This window comes from Hemitrygon akajei, chromosome 32 (assembly GCF_048418815.1).
Source record: "Hemitrygon akajei chromosome 32, sHemAka1.3, whole genome shotgun sequence".
Classification (NCBI taxonomy): Eukaryota; Metazoa; Chordata; class Chondrichthyes; order Myliobatiformes; family Dasyatidae; genus Hemitrygon; species Hemitrygon akajei.
Genome location: NC_133155.1, coordinates 1,738,489 through 1,757,578, shown reverse-complemented (window position 1 = coordinate 1,757,578; position 19,090 = coordinate 1,738,489). Strand labels below are relative to the sequence as shown.

Genomic DNA, 19,090 nt, shown 5'->3' with positions numbered 1-19,090 from the left:
TCTACAAATCTGATCCTCTAAATCCCTCGGGCTGTTAGGTGGCCGGTAAAATAGCCCCATTAATGTGGTCATACATTTCTCATTCCTTAGTTCCACCCATAACACTTCACTAGTCGAGGTCTCCCATCTGTCCTGACTGAGCACTGCCATGATATTTGCCCTGACGAGTAACGCCACCACTCCCCCTTTAATCCCCCCCATTCTGTCGTGTCTAAAACAATGGAACCTCAGAATACTGAGCTGCCCTTCCTGCCCCTCCTGTCTTACTAATGGCTACTGTCATGACCTCAGCCCCCTCCTTTGTGAGAATCGCAAGAGAGAGAGCCTTACGGTTTGGAACGTGGGCTGGCCGCTCAGCAAGACAAAAGCCTTGGACATAGCCATTGTCTTGGGAGACACCTTTGTGGAATAAGGAATTGGACTACGTGCAAACCCTAAGGGCAATGTGAGATGGGTGATGGGGGAAAGATTGCCTCACCCCCACCCTGACTGACATCCACAACCCTGCCAGTCCAGATAAAAGGTGGGCTGCCGAGGCGGGGCCTCAGACGCACCAAGGAGACACACGAAGAAGACACGATAGTGCTTCCTGTTGGAGTGGGAAGCCATTCTGAAGGAAGCCACGTGTGTTAGATTCCGGATCGGGAGTCTGTGGCTGGACCCAAAAGGAAAAACCGCTTTAACTAACAGCAGGGATTTGCCTCGCAAGGACGACGGGCAAGTGTTCCTTTTCTCTCTCTCCAACACGTGAAATGTCAGCGGTTCCCGAAACGGGGAAGCCTGCAGACTTTGAGTGACTCTTATACCCAATTGGACTCAGTATCCCCTAGACAACGATAGAGCTCATTTTTGATTGATTATTACTACACCTGTGCTTTAGATTGAGTTTTGACGATGTATATGATCTGAATGTTTTGTATTAACCATACGTTTGTGCCCCTTTATAAATAAAACGTTTGAAAATAGTAGCATCAGGCTTCAGCGGACCTATCTATCTTTGCTGGTAAGTCACCCGGTTACTGGGGAACGTAACAAGTGGGGTACTCATCCCGGATTTGAAACCAAAGGGGAGGGTCAGTGAATCGGGCTGTAAGTCCAAACTTAAATCTGGTTATGCAGGTAGCCAGACAGGAAACCAGCAAAGATGGATGTGGAGGAATTTATGAGAAACCCGACTGTAGAGGCGCTAGGGGCGGCTACCAAAATAGACTTGGTAAATCTGGCAAAGGGGTTAAACCTCGCAGAGGTGAGGTCATCAATGAAAAAGCAGGAAGTGCGAAGGGTCATAAATCAGTATTACATTGGGAAGAAGGTGTTTGCAGCTGAGGATTTGGAAAATATCCCCGAAAAGAGATTAGCGAGTGGGACAGATCAGTTAGAGTTGGAGAAAGTAAGGTTGGAACATGATCTTAAAGTAAAGCAGCTAGAAGCAGCTGCAAAGGAAAAGGAAAAGGAAAGGGAGCAGGCATTCAAACTAAAGGAATTAGAGGTGAAACGGGGTCATGAGTTCCAGCTAAAGCAGCTAGAAGCAGAAGCAGAAGAGAAAGAGAAACAAAGGAGCCATGAATTGGAGCTGGACAGGCGAAAGCAAGAGCGAAGAGCTCAAGGGCAAGAGAGAGAGGAGGGGTTTGATGTTAGTCAGGCGTTGAGGTTGGTCCCCCCCTTCGAGGGATGTTGATAGTTATTTCTTGCTTTTTGAAAAGGTGGCAGTGAATCAGAAGTGGCCCAGAGAGCAGTGGGTGGCGTTGTTACAAAGTGTGTTACGAGGGAATTATGACCAAGTAAAGGAGGCCATTCTCCGAGGTTACGAGTTAGTACCTGAGGCGTATAGACAAAGGTTCCGAAATTTAAGGAAAGGGTGGAATCAAACGTATACCGAGCTGGCCCATTAGAAGGGTGTGCTCTTGGACTGTTGGTGCACCGCGGAAAAGGTGGCCGAGAACTATGGGCGTCTCAGGGAGTTATTTTTGATTGAGGAATTTAAAGGTTGTGTTCCGGAAGAGATTCGGATGTATTTAAATGAGAGGACGAATCAGTCCATCTCAGAAATTGCTAGGTTCGCAGATGAATATGCCCTAACCCACAAGACAAAGTTTTCCTCGCCAAAAAGTTACCCGAGAGACCGTCGGAACGGTAGGGAAAGCCCGCCGGCTGAGGCGGAGATCCCGCTGGGAGCTAGCAGAAAAAGTGAGGATAGCAGGCAGGAAACCTGAAGATTTCCTGGTTTAACCTGTTTTAATTGTGGAAAGGTGGGTCATATTGCATCTAAATGCTTTGCTCCGAGGAAGGAGCCAGAGAGAGAGAGAGCAGCGATCCCTATCGGGCGTGCAGTGGTAATCAGAAAATCGGCAAGAGGGTCCCAGGGGAGCAGAGAGCGCGAGGGGTCGGAGATTTATCTGTCACCTGGAACCGTGTCTGTGAGGAAGGGGGACCCGCCTATCCCCGTACGGATTTGGAGAGACACGGGGGCGGAGCTATCATTAATTAGCCGTAACGTATTACCATTCGGACCCCCGACGGGCGAGGTAGCCCTGAGAGGCATAGGAAACTGGACCGAGGTAGTGCCTTTGCATAGGGTCCTTCTAGATTGTGAGTTGGTGTCGGGCCCAGTGGAACTGGGGGTCCTGCCGGAGTTGCCGGGGGAAGGCGTGGACGTCCTTCTGGGTAACGACCTAGCGGGTGGGAAGATTGGAGCAGCCGTGAAGTTGAAAACCCAGCCCGTGAGAGTTGAGGCCCCGCCCATAGAGTCCCCGAGCTATCCCGCATGCGCGGACACTCGCAGCCTGTTGAGAGCAGCAGCTGAGGAAGCGAGCAGTTTAAAATTGGCCCAGATGTCTTTACCGACCCTGTGCCACGAGGGTTTTGAGGGTGGTAAAACGAGGAATAGTAACGTAAAAGGGGGTAAGGGAGAGAAGGTAGATCCTCCTTTAGCGAAGAAAAAGGTCCTAGAGGTAGGAAATAAAGATGAGAAACAGATAAAGCTGTTAAAAGGTCCAGGGTTGGACCTGGATGAGTCTAAAGGTGTTCCTGATAATGAAATGAGGGCAGTCCTCGATGAAAAGGATGCCATTACCTTGAAGAAGTCTGCTGGATTGGCAGATGAGGTTGTTCCAGCCCAAGGGGTTGAGTTTACTTCGGAAGTGAGTTGCCCAGAGAGTAACTGGGAGGATCAGAGGAAGTTAGAATTTGAAAAGGGTATGGGTATTGAAAGCCTGGAAGAGGCCAATGCCCCATTTGAGTGTGTCCAAGATGGGGAGGCCCGTGGTCCTAAACCTAGTCACGGAGCTCAGAAAAAGTCTGAGGTATTTGACTCGGCTGGACGAGACGGCCGTCCTTTTGGATCAGATAGACGGTTTGGGAAAGAAGGTGTCTGTGCTGAAGGGGGTGTTTTACAAATGGGGAAATAACTGTTGTTGTGGATGAGAACGGTAAATCTGTAGTTCCCAAATCGAATGGAAAAAAGTTAAAGTCTAGATTGATGCCTGCGCATCGATTACAGGTTCATTTGGAATGTAAAGGGGCCTCACACGCTATTGTTATTCAAGAAAGCGCTGTGAGGAAGCCGAAATTTAAATGAGGCCGGAGAAAAAGGTTCGAACTAAAACACATCAGCCTGTATGGTCTTGACAAAAGGGTTAACTACCTGTGTAGCATTAAAGAATTGGGCGGAAATTCCCATGATGGACTAGGTTGGGGACACGGAGTTAAGAGAATAACCCTCGTGGAAAGGAAAGGCGGGAGAGTACCTCGCCAAATTACTCAAGTTTCCCACGGGGGGACTCCCCGGGAAAGAGGCGATGGTCAATAGAAGTTGTCATTTTTAAACAGCGACGCCGGTTGTACGGGCTTGCGCCCAAAGCCTGTGAATAATAAAGACAGCCCCTTTGGAGACCTGCCGGTGAAATAACACGACCAAAACGATTAGTATTTGTATAAACTTTTGTAGATGCACCTAAGCTAAGATCACACCTCCTTAGTTGTGTTGCTGAAGAAGATAAATAAAAATAGGTGGTTATTGAGCTGAAGTTTGATGCTACCAGACTTTAGTACGGTACAGAGGAGATGTTAGGGGTATGTTTTTTACATAGAGAGTGGTGAGTGTGTGGAATGGGCTGCCAGTGATGGCGATGGAGGTGGATACGAAAGGGTCTTTTAAGAGACTCCTGGATAGGCACATGGAGCCTAGAAAAATAGAGGGCTATGGGTAACCCTAGGTATTATCTAAAGTAAGTACATGTTCAGCATAGCATTGTGAACTGAAGGGCCTGTATTGTGCTGCAGGTTTTCCATGTTTCTAATTCAATGCATAATAATAGAGAAAAAAAACATGAGTTACAGTAAGTATGTATATTAGTTAAATTAAACAAGTAGTGCAAAAATAGAAATGCAGTAGTGAGGTAGTGTTCATTGGTTCAATGTCCATTCAGAAATTTGAGGGGAAGAAGCTAATCCTCAGTTGTTGAGTTTATGCCTTTAGTACCTCCTTCCTGAGGTTAACAATGAGAACAAGATGCGTCCTGAGTGAAGGAGGGTCCTTAATGGTGGATACCACCTTTTAGGGGCATCATTCCTCAAAGACGTCCTAGATACTACAGATGCTATTGCCCATGATGGAGCAGACTAAGTTTACAAGTCTCTGCAGCTTATTTTGATCCTGTGCAGTAGCCCCCACCTCCCATAATACCAGACAGTGATGCAGTTAGTTAGAATGCTCTCCACAATACATCTGTAGAAATATGGGATTGTCTTTGGTTACATACCAAATATCTTCAAACTCCTAAAGAAATATAGCTGCTGTCGCATTTTTTCTCACTGAAGCCTTGAAGAGTGAAAGCCTCAAAATCCCCTCTCTTGTACAATCCACTCCAGCTATGGCTGCTCCATTTGCCCCTGCCCTATTTCAACCTGACCTTGCCGATCAATACCGGTTGCTGATTGGCTGCTGCTCAAAACACCAAACTGCCATGACTAGATCCCTTATGTACTCAATGAACCTGAGTGAGCTACATTTTTTCACAAAACAGTTTCATTCTTTGTTGCAAATCATTATATTTCTACTGACAGGAGACAACATTGTTGCCATCACAAACAAGAAAAAATCTACAGATGCTGGAAATCCGAGCAACACACTCAAAATGTTGGAGGATCTCAGCAGGCCAGGTAGCATCTATTTGGTACTATAATGGCTACCATATGCTCACTGTTTCCACTCTCCAACACTACACAGGTTATTTGAGCTGAGCTGCGAATGGTTGGCTCTGGCACTCTTGAATACATTTCAATTGGCAATTGACTGGCTGATTTATTTTCAGGGTGGAATAGTAATGCACAACTGTCCTCATTAATCACAGGAAGCACATTCAATCAGATATGAATGTGTCAGCTCCTTAAATAATAAATCTATCCAACTTCCAATCTATCATATTCAGTACAGGTAGCTCAGTGGTAAACTCAAAGCAACATTCAGGGAATGGGGGTAGGTGGAGATTTGAAAGAGCTGGAATTCCTTAGTTAACATATCTTCAGAGTTAAACATAGAGCTTAAATTTTATCATCAATGTACATATATATCACCATATACATTCCTGACGTACATTTTTGTGGGCATTCACAGTAAATAGAAGAAACACAAAAATTAAATCAATGTAAGACCACACCCAACAGGGCCACCAATGTGCAAAGGACAACAAACTCTGCAAATACCAGAAGAATAAAAGAAATAATAACAAGCAATAAATATTGAAATGAAATGAAGAGTCCTTGAAAATGAGTTGATTGGATATGGGAAGAGTTCAGTAAATGGCTCATGCAAATTATTTTCCATTAGATTGATATTGATGTGATTTTGCCAATTCAGTGATTGCTCTAACCTCTCATCTTTCACTCACAATAAACATTTAAGAACTGTTCAATCTATCTCAGTTCATGACAAGTCTAGTGTCTACATTGTTGATCAATGCTAATACTTAATCTTAAAATTCTCAGAATTGTGCCCAAATGCTCATCTAAACTCTACAAACCTAGACTCTGATAATTATGCACTCATCCAATTTTGGACCTAGCTTTCTCATTTGCGGCATGTCCCAAACTGTCAAATTCCTTCCACATGTCTCTCAGTTTCTGTTTAAGATGCTTTGCTCATTCATCCTGTTCATTCTCTCTCCGACTCAATATTAAATGTTTTGATTACACCAGTGAAGAAAACTGAAGATAATTCATTGCATTAAAGATAACGAAATCATAATTTTTTTAGTAGAGATACAATGCAGAATAGGCCATTCTGTACCTTTGAGCTGTGCCACCCTGCACCTGCTGACAATCTCCCATTCAATGCTAACATAATAATGGGATAATTATCAATGACCAATTAACCTACAACCTGATACATCTTTGGACTGTAGTTGGAAAGCAGAGCACCAGAGAAAACCCACGCATTCCACAGGGAGGATAGCGGACTGAATTCCGACACCCAGAGCTGTAATAGCGTCACGCTAACGGCTACATTACTATGGCTCCCTTGTGTCACAGTTAGGCTGTAACCAAATTTAGGAGAGAAAGAATGGAGTAGCAATATTCTGGGTAATTATTCTCCAATCTTTGCATTAATGAACTTCGGGCAAGAACAGAATTGGGCTTCATGGTCAGGGTCAAACCCTTCACTAAATTCACTTGATTGGTGCCAGGAAACATCTCTACCCAATGGCAGCTTCATGAAGTTGAGGCATCACCTCATTACAGAGAACACTTATTTCAATGGAAGTACTTCTATATGTAAACTAAAACAATTTCAATAAAATATTCTGTGGGTGTTAAATCAAAAAGCAGTGTCAGACTGTTTTCAGAGAATAAACAGCTGCAATTGCTGGGCTTAATGTTTTAAACACAGCCATGTTGGGTATACTTCAGTCCCCACACTCAGCTGTTAAAATAGAAATTCATCTTGGATAGGGGATCATTGCAGTAACATGGAATGATACCGATTCAGATGCTCAAGATGTTTTGGTGACTGTACAACTTGTACTGGCACAAGTTGTGTCCGTAATAGTACAGCTGTCAATAGTATAGCTGATGACTACAGCTGTAAAGATCCCTGCTGCACCTGTGATGCCTGTCTGAGGCCACTGTTAAACAGGGTGAACCCTCGCAAGGCATCTGATGGAGTGCCTGATAAGGCTCTGAAAACCTGTGCCAACCAACTGGTGGGAGTATTGAAGGACATTTTCAGCCTCTCACTGCTACAGGCATTAGTTTCCACTTGCTTCAGAAAGGCAACAATTATACCAGTGCCTAAGAAGAATAACTGCCTTAATAACTATCACTGGGTAGCACTCAGAATCAGGTTTATTCTCACCAGCATGTGACATGAAATTTGTTAATTTAGCAGTTCAATGCAATGCATAAGAAAACAAAATAATAAAGTAAATCAGTTACAGTTTATGTATATTGAATAGATTAAAAATGATGCAAACAGAAGTATATATTTATACAGTGAGGTAGTGTCCAAGGGCTCAATGTCCATTTAGGAATCGGATGGCAGGTGAAGAAACTGTTCCTGAATTGCTGAGTGTGTGCCTTCAGGCTTCTGTACCTCCTACCTGATGGTAACACTGAGAAAAGGGTATGCCCTGGGTGCTGGAGGTCCTTAATAATGGACGCTGCTTTTCTGAGACACCGCACCTTGAAAGATGTTCTGGGTACTTTGTAGGCTAGTATCCAAGATGGAGCCAACTAAATTTACAACCCCCTGGAGCCTTTGGTCCTGAGCAATAGCACTCCCCCCCCCCCATAACACATAGTGATGCAGTCTGTCAGAATGCTCTCCACGATATGTTTATACGTTTTTTTTAGTGTATTTGTTGACATACCAGATCTCTTCAAACTCCTAAGTACAGTATAGCCACTGTCTTACCTTTATAACTGCATCAATATGTTGGGACCAGGAATAGATCCTCAGATATTGACACCCAGGAATTTGAAGCTGCTCACTCTCCCCATTTCTAATCCCTCTATGAGGATTGGTATGTGTTCCTTCATCTTACCCTTCCTGAAGTCTTCATCTTAGACCTTGAGTGCCAGGCTGTTACTGTGACACCACTGTACTAGTTGGCATATCTTACTCCTGTACACCCTCTCACCATCACCTAAGATTCTACCAACAATGGTTGTATCATTAGCAAATTTAGATGGTTAATTGAACTATGCCTAGCTACAGTCATGGGTATAGCACATCGACAGTGATGAAATGCTTTGAGAGGTTGGTTATGACTATACTGAACTCCTGCTTCAGCAAAGTCCTGGCCCCATTGCAGTTTGCCTATCGCTACAATAGGTCAACGGCAGATGCAGTCTCAATAGCTCTTCATTGACTATGTATTAGATAATGAGCCAATCATTCCCACATTCCTGATTGAGAAGTTGCAGAACCTGGGCCTCCATAGTGCCCTCTGCAATTAGATCCTCCACTTCCTATCTAGACGACCACAATCTCTGCGTATTGGTGATAACACCTCCTCACTGACCATCAACACTGGTGCACCGCAGGGGTGTGCTTAGCCCACTGCTCTACTCTCTATACCCATGACTGTGGCTTGATATAGTTCAAATACCATCTATAGATCTGCTGATGATGCAACCAGAGTTGGTAAAGTCTCAGATGGTGACAAAAGCTCCAGAGGGTTGTAAATTTAGTTGGCTCCTTCTTGGATACTAGCCTACAAAGTACCCAGGTCATTTTTAGAGTGGTGTCTCGGAAAGGCAGTGTCCATTACTTCTGCTAAACCCACTGACTCCCATAACTACCTTGATTATACCTCTTCCCACCCTGCCAAATGCAAAAATTCTAATCCCTATTCCCAGTTCCTCCGTCTCTGCCGCATCAGCTCCAAGGTTGAGGCTTTCTGTTCCAGGACATCCCAGATGTCCTATTTCTTCAAGAATCGTGGTTTCCCCTTCTGCCATAATCAATGATGCCCTCACCCGCTTCTCCATTTCCCACACTTCGGCCCTCACCCCACCAGCAATTGTCCTCTGCAGCTTCCGCCACTTTCAACAGGACCCCACCACTAAGGACATCTTTCCCTCTGCAACTGCCTGGTCCACACGTCCCTCCCCACAGATCTCCCACCTGGCACTTGTCCCTGCAAGTGCAAGACCTCCTCTTACCACCATTCAGGGCCCCAAACAGTCCTTCCAGGTGAGGCAACACTTCACTTATCTGTTGGGGTAATCTATTGCATCCGGTGCAGCCTCCTCTACATTGGCGACACCCGACGCAGATTGAGGGACTACTCCGTCTGCCACAAGACAGGATCTCCCGGTTGCCACTCACTTCAACTCTCCTTCACATTCCCATTCAGTTATGTCTATACATGGCCTCTACGCCATGAGGCCAAACTACAGTTGGAGGAACATCTCATATACCATCTGGGTAGTCTCCAGCCCCTTGGTATGAACATTGAATTCTCCAACTTCCAGTACTTCCCTCTCTCTCCCCCATCCCACCTTCACTGTCTCCTCTTCTAACTGCTTATCACCTCTGCCTTCTTCCACAACCCATAGTGCTTTCCTTCACCTCTCCTGCCCATCCCCTTGAGCTTCTCAACCCGAAACTTTGACTACTCTTTTCAACAGATGCTGCCCGACCTGAGTTCATCCAGTCTTTGTACGTCTTGACATGCCCTTTTCTCGCTGTTACTATCAAGGAGGTAGATGCCTGAAGGCACACTCAGCAATTCAGGAACAGCTTCTTCCCCTCTACCATCCAAATTCCTAAATGGACAGTAAATTGCTGGACACTACCTCACTTTTTAAAGAAATTACATTTTTGCTTTTTAATCTATTCAATACTGTAATTGACTCATTTATTTCTTACCTATTGCATTCAACTGCTGAGTTAAATTTCACAACACAAGCCTTTGATAATAAATCTGATTCTGAATTCGTTATATATTGTATCACTCTGACACAAGTAAAACTGAACTTTTATAAAAAGGAACTATTTAATATTATAAAGTTCAGGCAATCCAAGTTGGCAACCGTAGCATGATCCCCAGCAGCCCTAGCCTTGTCACAGGACAATTAATCTCCAACAGCTAGGTCTTTGGAATGTGGGAGGAAATCCACATGGTCACAGGTCTCTAACAGCTTCCTGAAAAACACAGCAGATGCGTATTCACAAGTATGTTAACATGTCAATCTCTGGAATGAATTTTCATTATTTTTTAATTTATAAGCAATCACTTGTGTTGTGCACCTTGTTTCATTTGGCAGTATACAAAATTGAATGACAAATTTGAACCCTTTTTCAACAGCCCATTATGGCTGCTCCATAATGGAAGTTTTTAAAATAAACATTTGAGGAAGAAACATTCCTTTCAACAGTTCCCCTGTCTATATTACATCTAGGATCTGATCTCTGACTCCTAGTCACACAAGGACTTTCTAAGCCAGTGATATACCCTAAGTCATTAAGACGCAATCAGAAAATTAGTGATTTCAACATGAACTTTTATTTAAAAGTGAAATACCAAGAAAATACTAGTACACATTCAACAGAACTGTTGATTTCAGCCTCTGAACATCAAAGTTGGCAGCTTCAAAGAGAAGTCAAATGCACTTAAATCATTCAGAAGCCCATCTGAAGATCACACTGCTCTCTTGTTAGAGCATCTAGGCACCTGAAGTAAAATAAAAATAAAAATTAGCAAGCACAATTCAAAACAATGGGTTTAACATCAAAACAGCTCTTTAACACCATCCAGCCCAAGATCTTAAGGCACAAACTAACGGAGATGGGAGTAGACTCTCACATGGTGGATTGGATAGTGGACTACTTGACAGATAGACCTCAGTATGTGCGGTTGGGAGACTGTAGGTCTGACACGGTGGTCAGCAGCACAGGAGCGCCGCAGGGGACCGTGCTTTCTCCGGTCCTGTTCACCCTGTACACATCGGACTTCCAATATAACTCGGAGTCCTGCCATGTGCAGAAGTTCACTGATGACACGGCCATAGTGGGGTGTGTCAGGAATGGACAGGAGGAGGAGTATAGGAAACTGATACAGGACTTTGTGATATGGTGCAACTCAAACTACCTGCGTCTCAATATCACCAAGACCAAGGTAGATGGTGGTGGACTTTAGGAGATCTAGGCCTCATATGGAGCCAGTGATCATTAATGGAGAATGTGTGGAGCAGGTTAAGACCTACAAGTATCTGGGAGTACAGTTAGACGAGAAGCTAGACTGGACTGCCAACACAGATGCCTTGTGCAGGAAGGCACAGAGTCGACTGTACTTCCTTAGAAGGTTGGCGTCATTCAATGTCTGTAGTGAGATGCTGAAGATGTTCTATAGGTCAGTTGTGGAGAGCGCCCTCTTCTTTGTGGTGGCGTGTTGGGGAGGAAGCATTAAGAAGAGGGACGCCTCACGTCTTAATAAGCTGGTAAGGAAGGCGGGCTCTGTCGTGGGCAAAGTACTGGAGAGTTTAACATCGGTAGCTGAGCGAAGGGCGCTGAGTAGGCTACGGTCAATTATGGATAACTCTGAACATCCTCTACATAGCACCATCCAGAGACAGAGAAGCAGTTTCAGCGACAGGTTACTATCGATGCAATGCTCCTCAGACAGGATGAAGAGGTCAATACTCCCCAATGCCATTAGGCTTTACAATTCAACCGCCAGGACTTAAGAACTTTTTAAAAGCTATTATTAATGCTTTTTGAGATAGTGATTTAGATGCATATCATATTTTTTACTGAGTTAAGTATTGTATGTAATTAGTTTTGCTACAACAAGTGTATGGGACATTGGAAAAAAAAGATGAATTTCCCCATGGGGATGAATAAAGTATCTATCTATCTAAATCTAGTTACACAACTGTCTTCACGGTATTTCACTTGTACTGAACACCCTAACCCTACACTGGGACCGAACGTAGTGACCTCAAAAAAAAAAGCAAGCTGAAAATTTAGCTCCACATGGACACCACAAAAGCTAAAATTGGAGGCAATCAGATCTTGTCATAGGCAGAATCCCAAGTCAACATCAGCAGGAATCCTAGTGTCCTGTTCAAAATTCTCCAATCATCAGCAACAGAATTACTTTTTACTGAAATACATGGGAAAATATGCTGAAAACATTGTAAAAAAAAAATCACAGCGCTATGAATGGCTTAACAAATGGGGTTTAACATAGCCCATCCAGCCTGAGGGCAGTGCTGAAGACCAAGGAAACCAAGTGAAAAGTATTCAAACTCTGCAGGTATCCATCTCAAAAATAATGATCAACTTTCTGGTTTACAAAGTTACTGTGTCATGCATTGTTCATCTCCTCAGTCAGGCAAGGCCTCAGAATACACGAGATACAATCCTCACCAGCTTTAAAGCTGGGAATGCTTGTTCTTCAACACTGTGCAATGGGACTGTATATAGCAGACAATCTGCTCCCATACAGCACACAAAGTTAAACTTGCTGGATATCCACAATGGTGGTGGTGGGGGGGGGGGGGGGGGAGAGAAAGAGAAGAGAGCACATTTCATTCTAATAAAAAAGTGAATAGATAATTTACCTCTTCGAGCTTTCATCTTCCCCTGTTGACAAGTTGAATCGGGTACTGTGGAACATCAAAGCAATTCAAACCAATGAGCCACTGATCAACCCTATCTCCATGCCTATTTCAAACACCAAACATTGTATCCTGCATGGTTTATCCCCTCAGACACTGTAATAACTGAGAAGGCTTAGGAATATACAGGATGCTGTCCTCACCAGCCTAACAGCTGGGGACATGCTTTCTCTCCAATGTCATGGAAAAGGACTGTACATCATGGACCCTAGGTCTATGCTCCCACACGCCATATAGACAGAGCCAGATGAGAGTAATCTCACTGGATGCCTACATTGGAATATCATAAAAGTTAATTCTACAATTCAACATTGATCCAAGGACAACTACAAATAAAATTTAATTATTCCAAGTGGAATAACAGGTCCTCGCCAGATTACAAACATTCAACTTTCATGCACCCAAATTTGACTAGCAGGATTTGAACTCAAGTCACATTTAAAATTTATGAACTACACGGGTTAAACATTATAGAACAAACTTTGCCATACCCTGAAGACTTGTACTTTTTTCATATCAATTTGGTTCAAATATACTCACCAGTCTCATCCAACTTTATTAAACATTCCTCTGCAAAACAAAATAATTTTGTAATTTTTTTTTTTGAAATTCTCACACATCAGGGAGGGAGATATGCCTCCTTGAGTAATGAAGATCAAATCCTAGTGTATTCCAAGAAGCAATTTATTGCCATAAAATTTCACTTTAGCACTTTCAACATTTTGTAAACAACGTTCTTCTATTTCAAAGACATCTTGTATCCTAAAGCTATATGCTGAAAATCAAAACAGAAATTCCAGAAGTTTAGGTTTTGTCAGACATGTACCCTATATGGTTTGTCTCCCCAGTCACAGCAGACAGAGGTGGTCTAGGAATATATAGGATTCAGTCCTCACCAGCTGAAAGCCGGGGACACAAATGCTCTCCAACGACGTGGAATGGGACTGTACATCATTGACCAAATGTCTATGCTCCCTTATGCCACACAGACAGTGCCAGACAGAAAACTGCTGGATGTCAACGTTGGGTTCGCAGTTTAAATGAGTTGCTCAGCAGCTTACCTCATTAGGTGCCTGATTCCAGCCTTCCTCATTTTCATCCACATTCACAAGGGCAAAATTCAGTATGCCTGAAAAAAAAATCCAATTAAAGCTAATCAAGGGCAAAGCCAAATCCTGAATCTATTACTAATGAGATAGCACTTTCACTGCATCACAATCTCACCCAATCAACTGCATTATTTTCTCTCTGGATACTGTAGATGGCTCAATCTGCATTCTTGTGGAATGCAACAGATCCAAGGCCAACGCCATCAATTCACACATGAACAAACCGCAGCATGAATCTAGTTATTCAGTAGATTATTGCAGCAGACTAATCCATTGCATGCAACCCATGCATGACTGCCCAGACAACTTGCCCTCAACAGAATTCTCAAATCACTATATAAATATAGCAGTTAATTTAGTCATCAGTTACCCAGGCTAGCCACACATTTCGGTAATTGGGATAGACTTGATAAACATTGTCTAACTCTTGTCAATCACCAGCATGTCATGTGGCCATTGGACACTAATTGTACATGCTTAAGAGTTTTAAAATAGCATCCGCTGCTTGGGCCCTAGATGTGTGCTGATTTTGTTCATTTAGTTAATCAAAAGAACTCCTGTCAATAACTTATTAGGAAAGAACAGTTTTATAGTACTGTGGTAGCATTGGTGGTGACCAAATTTATTCTGTATTTATTTAAATACATTATTTGTCACTTAGTTAAATTGTAGCTTAACACTTAAAAAAAATTTCCATTAAGTTTGGCTACTAATTTGGCCAAAATGTTCTGCTCTGATGCATTCCAATGAACCTGAATCAATTTCAAGAATAAAATTCATTCAAGTTGTAAAAATCATTAACCCGTATTTCTCAATGTATACATAAGCAGTTGATTTTGTTTATTATAAAAAATGAACAGACTTGAATTGAAAATACACCGAGTAGGCTATCAGGATCATAAAATTAAATATTTACCTCCATAAAAACCAGCCTTTACTCCCAGGAATAGGAAATACTTAACGCCAGGATAGGAAGAACTGGTGAACCATGGTGATAAGTTGCAGACTGCTTACACTGAATAGATGACAGTATCCACCATGTGAAATCTTTAATGCCATTGTACTGTGGAAATATACACAAACATATTTGGTTAATATATACCAACCCTAATGTAGTTCAGCAAACAATTCACTGCCCGTGACAATTTCAGTTCACTGAGACCACTTTACACTAAAATAATTTAATCAGTTTTCATAAATAACTTGCAAAATTTTAAATTTAGTTTTTTCGTGAATGCGCTTGTGCATGAGACTTGGCTCATATTCCTGCGATGGTGCTGAAACTAAGATTTTCCATTACAAATGTACTTGACAAAATCCAATACCTCATCACAAATTGATTTCAAGATTTAATCCCAAAGCCACAGATAGATTGTAAAGTACCAAAGGAAGACAGAATCATTAAAAATAGCAGAAAACCCTGACCAAAGCTGTTAACTCAGATGGTGCCTGAGAAGTGCTTCAGGCTTCATTATAAACATGTACCCTATATGGTTTGTCTCCCCAGTCACAGCAGACAGAGAAGGTCTAGGAATATATAGGATTCAGTCCTCACCAGCTGAAAGCCGGGGACACAGATGCTCTCCAACGACGTGGAATGGGACCGTACATCATTGACCAAATGTCTATGCTCCCACATGCCACACAGACAGTGCCAGACAGAAATTGCTGGATGTCAACGTTGGGTTTATATTTTAAATGAGATGTTTGGTGGAGTAAAAGATGTCAAGTCAAAAACTTAATTCACATTGGAAAGCCTCCTTCCTTATAGTGCATTGAAAAGTATTTGGCTTCCACAACTAAATCCATTTTACTCTCATTTTTGAAGTTTAAAATGTATTGAAGGGCTTTGAGCCAATCTACAAAAACCTGCATCAGTCAAATCTAAAAGAAAAATTTCAAAATCTGACTGCAATTTACTAAAAAAAATTAAAACCAAAATTGAGACTGAAAAAGTATTGGTTCCCTTTGTAATTTCAACACTAATGTCTCTCATGTGCAATACTGTCTGTTACTTACCAACTCCAGCAGTGTGTTGATTTAGAAAATCGGAGTATCACTGTATAAATGACCCCCTTTTAAGATGTAATATTATGGCCGATTTTCAGATCAAATCAAAATGAAAAGACCAGTGAGCATTCAAGTCAGGGAAACGATCATAGGGGAGCACTAATCCAGGGAAGGGTACAATACTATCTCAAAGGCATTGAACTTTGAAATGAGTGCAACCCATCACGAAAGAGTGGAAGGTTCACTTTTCAGCAGGATGACCCAAAGAAGCGGCTTCATAGGAACTTGATGTAATTGAGTGGCCCAGTCAGTTTTGACCTTAACCTAACATTATCAGATTGCTGTCCACCGTCCTCAACTAACTTGGCACAGCCTGAGTAAACTTTGCAAGGAATGGGCAAACGCTCGACTACAAAGCCAACATTCATAAAACCTACTGGCAGTAAAGCTAAGAGGTTGCTCGATGAGATACTGAACTTCAAAGTGCCGATGTTTGGTAAGTTTTTAAATTTTTAGTTTTCATGCTTTGCAATATTGCTGTTTGGGACTCTACTACGAAAAAGGTACATGTGATTCACAAATTAAAAAATTCTCAAATTGACCAAGATCCCTGCAATACTATTGTAAACAAAGGGTTGCGGGAGAAATACTTCAAGGCACTGCACTTGCCCAGAAGACGAGTGATTTTATTAAGCTTTTCACTCAAATCTGCGACTACCAACCCAAAAGCCTATGTTAGAGGAACTCAGGTCAGGCAGCATCTACGGAAAAGATGCATTCATCAAGTCTGCCTAAAGATCTAGGCCCAAAATGTCGACTGTGCTCTCTCTCCACCCACCCCCCCATAGATGCTGTCTGGCCTCTGAATTCCTCCAGCTTTTGTGTGCTAAGTGAATATACAATTGCAATTAACCTCATAGAACCGAAAGGAATTTATAAACAGAATCCATCCACTCGCAAAGATAAATTGATTAAGCACGTGGCAACAGCCAGGACATCCTGTGAACAAAGGGCAAGGCATAATACTGGCTACACACCTCAGAGCTCCTTCGGCCCACGTGTCTAATGTCCGGCCAAACTCCACTAGCAATAACTAGCATTAAATTCAGTTAATTAGCGACCAAATAGCACGCCATTGGCTAGTGGAGCTCCCGAGAGGAAAAAACCCACTAACGCAGGGCAGACTATCTATAACCGCGTTCTGGATCGAATCCGACTCTGAAGCCGTGGATGAGTCGCTCCGCAATCCACCAAGTGAAGCGGGTGGAAGGTTCAAACCCCAACACATAGAAACAGCAACGGAGAATCGCTGGCTCATCCTCGTCACAAACCGGGAGCAAGGCTCGCATTCCCGTGGTTCCCGGCGCCATGTGGTCGGCGGCCTCATGCACTGCTGGGGTAAGCGCCAAGAGCAACCTGCGTCACTCACCTGTAACATTACACGAACAATAGTCTGCTGCACTGCTTCGTCCGAAAGAGACCCGGCCTATCCTGACACGCCCTTTTATAGGGTTCGGACCGACAAGATGTCCGGTGATAAAGAGTCACCCTTCCGCCTGCGGCCCGCCTCCCGCTACACTGCCATCCGCAGGCTGGCAGACACAATGACTTAAATACAATCTCCGGTTGTGTTCTTTGTGACTGCAGAGTCCCAAACTCTGCCATCAATAATGAAACTGTGGGAAGGATAGCGTTAAGCTGGAAAGATTCAGTTTTAAATTTTTTTTTTATTGAGATATAGAGTGGAGTAGGCCCTTCCAGCCACACTGCCCGGCAATCCTCTGATTTAATCAAAAGGGAGCTTTGACCAGCGGCCAATCCAAACATAAAAAGTTTTGAGAGCAGGGTACTTCACTAAGGTGAACTTCACCAAGAGAAATGCCACTCACTGGATGTTTTGGTTTTTGCAGCATTCTCCATAAAGTCTAGAGACTATTATGCATGAGAATCCCAGGAGATCAGTAGTTTCTGAGGTACTCTAATAACCCCACCTGGAAGTAACAATCATTCCATGGCCAAAGTCACTTCGATCACATTTCTTCCCCTTTCTAATGTTCAGTCTGAAAAACTGACCCTCTTGACCATGTCTGCATGCTTTTATACATAGAGTTGTTCCCACATGTTTGGATGATTAGATATTTGCATTAAGAAGCAGGTTAAAAGAAAATATCCACTGAGTGTATCTACTATTTCTACAATGGTTGAATTTTGAGTAGGTCCTAGAACATTTTTCCCAGTGTGTACAAATTTTATAATTGAGGAAAAACAATCTCTTTTCTATGCTGGAAAGATTTAATTAGTAGATTGTTCCAAGGATTAATCCTTACCTTAATGATTTAGTGGAAAGCACAAACTGCAAGGTGTCCATGTTGCTGATTCTGGAATGGTTCTGCAAGACTGTAAAATTGCAAATGTCACTCCACTCTTCAAGAGAGAGGCAGAAGAAAGGAAACTATATGCTCTCTTCTCACTGCTGTCATCAGGAAGTAGGTACAGAAGCCTCAGGACTCACAGCACAAGGTTCATGAACAGCTATTACACATCAACCATCAGGTTCTTGAACCAAAGGGGATAACTCCACTCATCCCATCACTGAAATGTTCCCACAATCTATGGGCTCAGTTTCAAGGACTCTTCATCTTAAGTCATCTATTGTCATTTAACTAGATACATGTATATAATGTATATAGAAATGAAACGTTGCTTCGAACCAGGGCGTAAAGCACAGCAGTACACATACACACGGTAACTAATGAAGATGTGGATAAAGTCTACAGATGAATGATACATGAGTAATAAACTAAAGTGCATTAATTTTTACTATTGGAAGGTACAGTTCTAACATTCTTGATATTTATTGCATATTTATTATTTCTTTCATTTTGTATATGCAGTTTCTTGTCTTTTGCACACTAGTTGAACACCAATTTGGTGTGGTTTTTCGTTGATTCTATTATGGTTATTTTTATATTGTAGATTTATTGAGTATCCCTGGAAGAAAACTAATCTCAAGGTTGTTTATGGTGACATATGCATACTTTGATAATAAATCTATTTTGTACTTTGAAATTTTTGTTTTGTTTTGAATTTTTTGAAGATTAAAAGAACAAAGCTTGTTCTTTCTTAAGTATGTAAGATCTTATGGTGATGTAACAAGATAGAGGATGACATGTTTCCCTAAGTAGGAGAGTCCTGAATGAGGGGGCAAGATGGTAGAACAAACAGAGGGTGGGAAATCTCTGCTGTGCTACATGCCAGAGGTTTGTGATGGCCACATCACTGAGGCACTTCCACCTTAAGGAGGCTGTTGTTTTTAAAAGATTAGGAGAGCTGTGGGCTTTGTGCAA

The 19,090-nt window shown here is 42.6% G+C and overlaps 1 long non-coding RNA gene and 3 other non-coding genes across 4 annotated transcripts; all 4 read right to left on the bottom strand.

The window, feature by feature from the left end:
• Positions 1–10,489: 10,489 nt before the first annotated feature.
• On the bottom strand, positions 10,490–17,269 carry LOC140719750 (uncharacterized). Its single transcript, XR_012096996.1, has 6 exons — positions 17,173–17,269; positions 14,650–14,796; positions 13,686–13,753; positions 13,165–13,194; positions 12,568–12,612; positions 10,490–10,676 (listed from the first exon to the last, which is right to left on the bottom strand). It is a non-coding gene; the product is annotated as an uncharacterized lncRNA (long non-coding RNA).
• On the bottom strand, positions 12,688–12,903 carry LOC140719836 (small nucleolar RNA SNORA73 family). Its single transcript, XR_012097020.1, has one exon. It is a non-coding gene; the product is annotated as a small nucleolar RNA SNORA73 family (small nucleolar RNA).
• Positions 13,443–13,651, bottom strand: LOC140719837 (small nucleolar RNA SNORA73 family). Its single transcript, XR_012097021.1, has one exon. It is a non-coding gene; the product is annotated as a small nucleolar RNA SNORA73 family (small nucleolar RNA).
• On the bottom strand, positions 15,211–15,418 carry LOC140719838 (small nucleolar RNA SNORA73 family). The gene has a single exon (XR_012097022.1). It is a non-coding gene; the product is annotated as a small nucleolar RNA SNORA73 family (small nucleolar RNA).
• Positions 17,270–19,090: the final 1,821 nt, after the last annotated feature.